Source organism: Arachis stenosperma, chromosome 6, assembly GCF_014773155.1.
Source record: "Arachis stenosperma cultivar V10309 chromosome 6, arast.V10309.gnm1.PFL2, whole genome shotgun sequence".
Lineage (NCBI taxonomy): Eukaryota > Viridiplantae > Streptophyta > Magnoliopsida > Fabales > Fabaceae > Arachis > Arachis stenosperma.
The window spans coordinates 120,737,810-120,745,745 of NC_080382.1; the positions used below are offsets into that span (position 1 = coordinate 120,737,810).

General features: G+C 41.4%; 1 non-coding gene across 1 annotated transcript; it reads right to left on the bottom strand.

Annotated features, from left to right (window-relative positions):
• Positions 1-5,860: 5,860 nt before the first annotated feature.
• Positions 5,861-5,968, bottom strand: LOC130937396 (small nucleolar RNA R71). Its single transcript, XR_009068619.1, has one exon. It is a non-coding gene; the product is annotated as a small nucleolar RNA R71 (small nucleolar RNA).
• Between the last annotated feature and the right edge of the window lie 1,968 nt (positions 5,969-7,936).

Genomic DNA, 7,936 nt, shown 5'->3' on the forward strand with positions numbered 1-7,936 from the left:
AGTATTTCTCACTGAAGAATGCAGTGCAGTCATTCTGAAAAGCTTACCAGAAAAGCTTCAAGATCCAGGAAGCTTTATGATACCATGCACATTAGAAGGTGCTTGCACCAAGACAGCCCTGTGTGACCTTGGAGAAAGCATCAATCTAATACCTGCATCCACTATCAGAAAGCTTGGGTTGACTGAAGAAGTCAAACCAACCCGGATATGCCTCCAACTTGCTGATGGCTCCATTAAATATCCATCAGGCATAATTGAGGACATGATTGTCAAGGTTGGGCCATTTGCCTTTCCAACTGACTTTGTAGTGCTGGAAATGGAGGAGCACAAGAGTGCAACTCTCATTCTAGGAAGACCTTTCCTAGCAACTGGACGAACTCTCATTGATGTACAAAAAGGGGAAGTAACCCTGAGAGTCAATGAGGATGAGTTCAAGTTGAATGCTGTAAAAGCTATGCAGCATCCAGACACACCAAATGACTGCATGGGCGCTGACATTATTGACTCTTTGGTGGAAGAGATCAATATGACTGAAAGTCTAGAATCAGAGCTTGAGGACATCTTCAAGGATGCTCAGCCTGATCAGGAAGAACCAGAGGAAACAAAAGAATTTTTGAAAATTCCTCAGGAGGAGGATAAGCCTCCCAAACCTGAACTCAAACCACTACCACCATCCCTGAAGTATACATTTCTGGGAGAGGGTGACACTTTTCCAGTGATTATAAGCTCTGCTTTAAATCCACAGGAAAAGGAAGCACTGATTCAAGTGCTAAGGACACACAAGACAGCTCTTGGGTGGTCCATAAGTGATCTTAAGGGCATTAGCCCAGCAAGATGCATGCACAAGATCCTATTAGAGGATAATGCCAAACCAGTGGTCCAATCACAAAGGCGGCTAAATCTAGCCATGAAGGAGGTGGTGCAGAAAGAGGTCACTAAATTACTAGAGGCTGGGATTATTTATCCTATTTCTGATAGCCCCTGGGTGAGCCCTGTCCAAGTTGTCCCCAAGAAGGGAGGCATGACAGTAGTTTATAATGAAAAAAATGAACTGGTTCCTACAAGAACAGTCACAGGGTGGCGCATGTATATTGACTACAGAAGGCTCAATACAACCGCCAGAAAGGATCATTTTCCTTTACCATTCATAGACCAAATGCTAGAAAGACTAGCTGGTCATGATTATTACTACTTTTTGGATGGCTATTCAGGTTACAACCAAATTGCAGTAGATCCTCAAGACCAAGAGAAAACAGCATTCACTTGCCCTTCTGGCGTGTTTGCCTACAGGAGGATGCCTTTTGGTCTGTGTAATGCTCCTGCAACCTTTCAGAGATGCATGCTATCCATCTTCTCTGATATGGTGGAGAAATTCCTGGAAGTCTTCATGGATGACTTCTCAGTATATGAAGACTCATTCAGCTCCTGTCTTAACCACCTAGCACTTGTCCTAAAAAGGTGCCAAGAGACTAACCTGGTTTTAAACTGGGAGAAATGTCACTTTATGGTGACTGAAGGAATTGTCCTTGGGCACAAGATTTCAAGCAGGGGAATAGAGGTGGATAAGGCAAAGGTAGAGGTAATTGAAAAATTACCACCACCTGCCAATGTTAAGGCAATCAGAAGCTTTCTGGGGCATGCAGGATTCTACAGAAGGTTTATAAAGGATTTTTCGAAAATTGCAAAACCTCTGAGCAAGCTGCTAGCTGCTGACACACCATTTGTGTTTGACACACAGTGTTTGCAGGCATTTGAGACCCTGAAAGCCAAGCTGGTCACAGCACCAGTCATCTCTGCACCAGACTGGACATTACCATTCGAATTAATGTGTGATGCCAGTGACCATGCCATTGGTGCAGTGTTGGGACAGAGGCATAACAAGCTTCTGCACGTCATTTATTATGCCATCCGTGTTCTAAATGACGCACAGAAGAATTACACAACCACAGAAAAAGAGTTACTTGCAGTGGTCTATGCCATTGACAAATTTAGATCCTATTTAGTAGGATCAAAGGTGATTGTGTACACTGACCATGCTGCTCTTAAGTACTTACTCACAAAGCAGGATTCAAAACCCAGGCTCATAAGATGAGTGTTGCTTCTGCAAGAGTGTGATATAGAAATAAGAGACAGAAAAGGGAAAGAGAACCAAGTAGCTGATCATCTGTCCCGAATAGAACCAGTAGTTGGGGCGTCCCTCCCTTCTACTGAGATCTCTGATGAGCGGATAATTTGTACGCTTTTTGGCATTGTTTTTAGTATGATTTTAGTAGTTTGAGTTGAGTTTTTAGTATATTTTTATTAGTTTTTAATTAAAATTCACTTTTCTGGACTTTACTATGAGTTTGTGTGTTTTTCTGTGATTTCAGGTATTTTCTGGCTGAAATTGAGGGACCTGAGCAAAAGTCTGATCCAGAGACTGAAAAGGACTGCAGATGCTGTTGGATTCTGACCTCCCTGCACTCGAAGTGGATTTTCTGGAGCTACAGAAGCCCAATTGGCGCGCTCTCAACGGCGTTGGAAAGTAGACATCCTGGGCTTTCCAGCAATATATGATAGTCCATACTTTGCCCAAGATTTGATGGCCCAAACCGGCGTTCAAAGTCACCCTCAGGAATTCCAGCGTTAAACGCCGGAACTGGCACCAAAATGGGAGTTAAACGCCCAAACTGGCATAAAAGCTGGCGTTTAACTCCAAGAAGAGTCTCTACACGAAAATGCTTCATTGCTCAGCCCAAGCACACACCAAGTGGGCCCGGAAGTGGATTTTTATGTCGTTTACTCATCTTTGTACACCTTAGGCTACTAGTTTTCTATAAGTAGGACCTTTTACTATTGTATTAGACATCTTGGTAGCTATCTTTGAGTTTCATGCTATCTTAGATCATTTGGGAGGCTGGCCATTCGGCCATGCCTAGACCTTGTTCTTATGTATTTTCAACGGTAGAGTTTCTACACACTATAGATTAAGGTGTGGAGCTCTGCTGTACCTCGAGTATTAATGCAATTACTATTGTTCTTCTATTCAATTCCGCTTGTTCTTTGTCCAAGATATTCATTTGCACTCAATAACTGATGAATGTGATGATTATGTGACACTCATCATCATTCTCACTTATGAACAAGTGATGACAACCACTCTGTTCTACAAGCAAACAAGGCTCTAGTGTTTATCTCTTGGATTCCTGATACACGATGCATGGTTGATCGCCTGACAACCGAGTGCTCGCCTGACAAACGAGCCAGCCATTCCGTGAGATCAGAGTCTTCGTGGTATAGGCGAGAACTGATGGTGGCATTCAAGAGAATCCGGAAGGTCTAACCTTGTCTGTGGTATTCTGAGTAGGATTCAATGATTGAATGACTGTGACGTGCTTCAAACTCCTAGCAGGCGGGGCGTTAGTGACAGACGCAAAAGAATCACTGGATTCTATTCCGGCCTGACCGAGAACCGACAGCTGATTAGCCATATGCTGTGACAGAGCATAGGAACATTTTTACTGAGAGGATGGGAGGTAGCCACTGACAACGGTGAAACCCTTGCATAAGCTTGCCATGGAAAGGAGTAAGAAGGATTGGATGAAGACAGTAGGAAAGCAGAGAGAAGGAAGGGAAAGCATCTTAATACGCTTATCTGAAGCTCTCACCAATGACATACATAAGTATCTCTATCTTTATCTTTATGTTTTATTCATCATCTATACCCATTTGAGTCTGCCTGACTAAGATTTGCAAGGTGACCATAGCTTGCTTCATACCAACAATCTCCGTGGGATCGACCCTTACTCGCGTAAGGTTTATTACTTGGACGACCCAGTGCACTTGCTGGTTAGTTGTGCGAAGTTGTAGTGATCACAATTTCGTGCACCAAGTTTTTGGCACCGTTGCCGGGGATTGTTCTTGTGTATGGACAACTGACGGTTCATCTTGTTGCTTAGATTAGGTATTTTTCTTCAGAGTTCTTAAGAATGAATTCTAGAGTTTCATGATGATCTGCTGAAATCTGGCTGGCTGAGAAGCCATGTCTAATCTTATTGGACCGAGGTTTCAATTGATCATCGCAATAGCTTGTTGATTTCCATCAATCTTGCCATTTGGAGCAATGATCTGCTAAGGCTTGGCTGGCCATTGGCCATGTCTAGTGTTTGGACCGAAGCTTTCTTTGGAAGCTTGGCTGGCTGTGAAGCCATGTCTAATTCCTGGACCGGAGTCTTAGACTAGCATTGCAATGATTCCTGGAATTCAAATTGAGAATTCTGAAACCTTCATTTTCTGTTTTCATATAATTTTCGAAAAAGCACAAAAAAATTACAAAACCATAAAAACCAAAAAAAGATTTTATGTTTCTTGTTTGAGTCTAGTGTCTAATCTTAAGTTTGGTGTCTTGCATGCCTTGTTTATTTGATCTTGGTTCTATTTTCAAGTCAATAGTACAGGGAACTGAAGATTCAGAACATGCAGCAGAGGAATTACACAGAAAAAGCTGGGCGTTCAAAACGCCCAGTGAAGAAGGACAGACTGGCGTTTACACGCCAGCCAGGGTACCTGGTTGGGCGTTTAACGCCCAAAAAGGTAGCATTTTGGGCGTTAAACGCCAGAATGGATACCATTCTGGGCGTTTAACGCCAGGATGGCACAAGGGGGAAGATGTTGTTTTCAAATCAATTTTTTTTTTCAAGTTTTCAAAGTTTTTCAAAATCAAATCTTTTTCAAATCAAATCTTTTCAATCAAATGTTTTCAAAATCAATTTCTTTCCTTTTTCAAAGATACTTACTAACAATTAATAATTTGATTGAACATCTCAAGTATATTGCCTTTTCTGTTGAGAAAGGTTTAATGTTTGAATCATATCTTTTCTTGTTAGGCAAGTCATTAAATTTTTTTAAAATCATATCTTTTAAAAATTGTTTTCAAATCATATCTTTTAAAATTGTTTTCAAATCATATCTTTTCAATCATATCTTTTCGAGCATAGCTTTTTCAAATAGTTTTCAACTATATCTTTTTAACTTCTAATCTCAAAATCTTTTCAAAAATTACTTGATATTTTCTTTCACTCTTGATTTTCGAAAATCAATTAAAGTTTTTCAAAATATTTTCAAACTTTTTCACTTAATTTTCGAAAATTTCCTTCCCCTCTTCTCACATCCTTCTATTTATGGAATATCCCTCCTTCTTAATGCACAATTCAAACTCTATCTGATCAAGTTCGAATTCTTCTACCTCTTTCTTCTGTTTTTCGTTTCCTCTGACACCTCAAGGAATCTCTATACTGTGACATAGAGGATTCCACATTCTCTTGTTCTTTTCTCTTTCATATGAGCAGGAACAAAGACAAAGGCATTCTTGTTGAAGCTGACCCTGAACCTGAGAGGACCTTGAAGCGAAAGCTAAGAGAAGCTAAGGCACAACTCTCTGTAGAGGACCTAACCGAATTCTTCAAAGGAGAAGAAGATATGGCAGCCGAAAACAACAACAATGCCAACAATGCAAGGAAGGTGCTGGGTGACTTTACTGCACCTACTCCCGACTTCTATGGGAGAAGCATCTCTATCCCTGCCATTGGAGCAAACAACTTTGAGCTTAAGCCTCAATTAGTTTCTCTAATGCAAACAGAATTGCAAGTTCCATGGACTTCCATTGGAAGATCCTCATCAGTTTTAGCTGAATTCTTGCAAATCTGACACTGTCAAGACTAATGGGGTAGACCCTGAGGTCTATAGACTTATGCTATTCCCTTTTGCTGTAAGAGACAGATCTAGGACATGGTTGGACTCACAACCTAAAGAAAGCCTGGACTCTTGGGAAAAGCTAGTCAATGCCTTCTTGGCAAAGTTCTTTCCACCTCAAAAATTGAGTAAGCTTAGAGTGGAAGTCCAAACCTTCAGACAGAAGGATGGAGAATCCCTCTATGAAGCTTGGGAAAGATACAAACAATTGATCAGAAAATGTCCTTCTGACATGCTTTCTGAATGGAGCATAGGTATTTTCTATGATGGTCTCTCTGAACTATCCAAGATGTCTTTGGATAGCTCTGCTGGAGGATCTCTTCATCTGAAGAAGACGCCTACAGAAGCTCAAGAACTCATTGAAATGGTTGCAAATAACCAATTCATGTACACTTCTGAAAGGAATCCTGTGAACAATGGGACAAGTCAGAAGAAAGGAGTTCTGAGATTGATGCTCTGAATGCCATACTGGCTCAGAATAAGATATTGACTCAACAAGTCAATTTGATTTCTCAAAGTCTGTCTGGAATGCAAAATGCACCAAGCAATACTAAGGATGTTCATCTAAAGAAGAAGCTTGATCCTGAGAACCCTTCAATGGAAGAGGTGAATTACCTAGGAGAACCCTATGGAACACCTATAATTCTTCATGGAGAAATCACCCAAATTTCTCATGGAAGAATCAAGAGAGACCTCAACAAGGTTTCAACAATAATGGTGGAAGAAACAGGTTAGCAATGGCAAGCCTTTTCCATCATCTTCTCAACAACAGACAGAGAATTCTAAGCAGAACCCCTCTGACTTAGCAACCATGGTCTCTGATCTAATCAAAACCACTCAAAGTTTCATGACGAAACAAGGTCCTCCATTAGGAATTTGGAGACACAAGTGGGACAGCTGAGTAAGAAAATTACTGAACTCCCTCCAAGTACTCTTCCAAGCAATACAGAAGAAAATCAAAAGGAGAGTGCAAGGTCATCAACATGGCCGAATTTGGGAGAAGAAGGAGAGGAAGTGAAAGCCACTGAGGAACACCTCAATGGGCGTGCACTGACTCCAATGAGTTCCCTAATGAGGAACCATGGGAATCTGAGGCTCAAAATGAGACCATAGAGATTCCATTGGATTACTTCTGCCTTTCATGAGCTCTGATGAGTATTCTTCCTCTGAAGAGATGAGTATGTCACTGAAGAGCAAGTTGCTAATACCTTGGAGCAATCATGAAGCTAAATGACAAGTTATTTGGAAATGAGACTTGGGAGGATGAACCCCCTTTGCTCACCAAAGAACTGGATGACTTGTCTAGGCAGAGATTACCTCAAAAGAGACAAGATCCTGGGAAGTTTTCCATACCTTGTACCATAGGCACCATGACCTTCAAGAAGGCTCTGTGTGACTTAGGGTCAAGTGTAAACCTCATGCCTCTCTCTATAATGGAGAAGCTAGGGATCTTTGAGGTACAAGCTGCAAGAATCTCACTAGAGATGGCAGACAACTCAAGAAAACAAGCTCATGGACTTGTAGAGGATGTTTTGGTGAAGATTGAGGACCATTACATCCCTACTGATTTCATGGTCCTAGAGACTGGGAAGTGCATGGATGAATCCATCATCCTTGGCAGACCCTTCCTAGCCACAGCAAAGGCTGTGATTGATGTTGATGGAGGTGAACTGATCATTCAAGTGAATAAAGAATCCTTTGTGTTTAAGGCTCAAGGATATCCCTCTGTCACCATGGAGAAGAAGCATGAAGAGCTTCTCTCAAATCAGAGTCAAACAGAGCCCCCACAGTCAAACTCTAAGTTTGTGTTGGGAGGCCACAACCAAACTCTAAGTTTGGTGTTAAATCCCACATTCAAACTTAAGTTTGGTGTTGGGAGGTTCCAACATTGCTCTGAGTATCTGTGAGGCTCCATGAGAGCCCTCTGTCAAGCTACTGACATTAAAGAAGCGCTTGTTGGGAGGCAACCCAATGTTATGTTTTATCTATTTCTTTTGTTATTTTTTTGTTATTTTGTAGGTTGATGATCATAAGAAGACACAAAATCAATTGAAAAAACAAAAATAGAATGAAAAAACAGGAAGAAAATAGCACACCCTGGAGGAAGAACCCACTGGCGTTTAAACGCCAGTGAGGCTAGCAGTTGGGCGTTTAACGCCCAGTCTGGCACCATTCTGGGCGTTTAACGCCAGAAAGGGGCACCAGA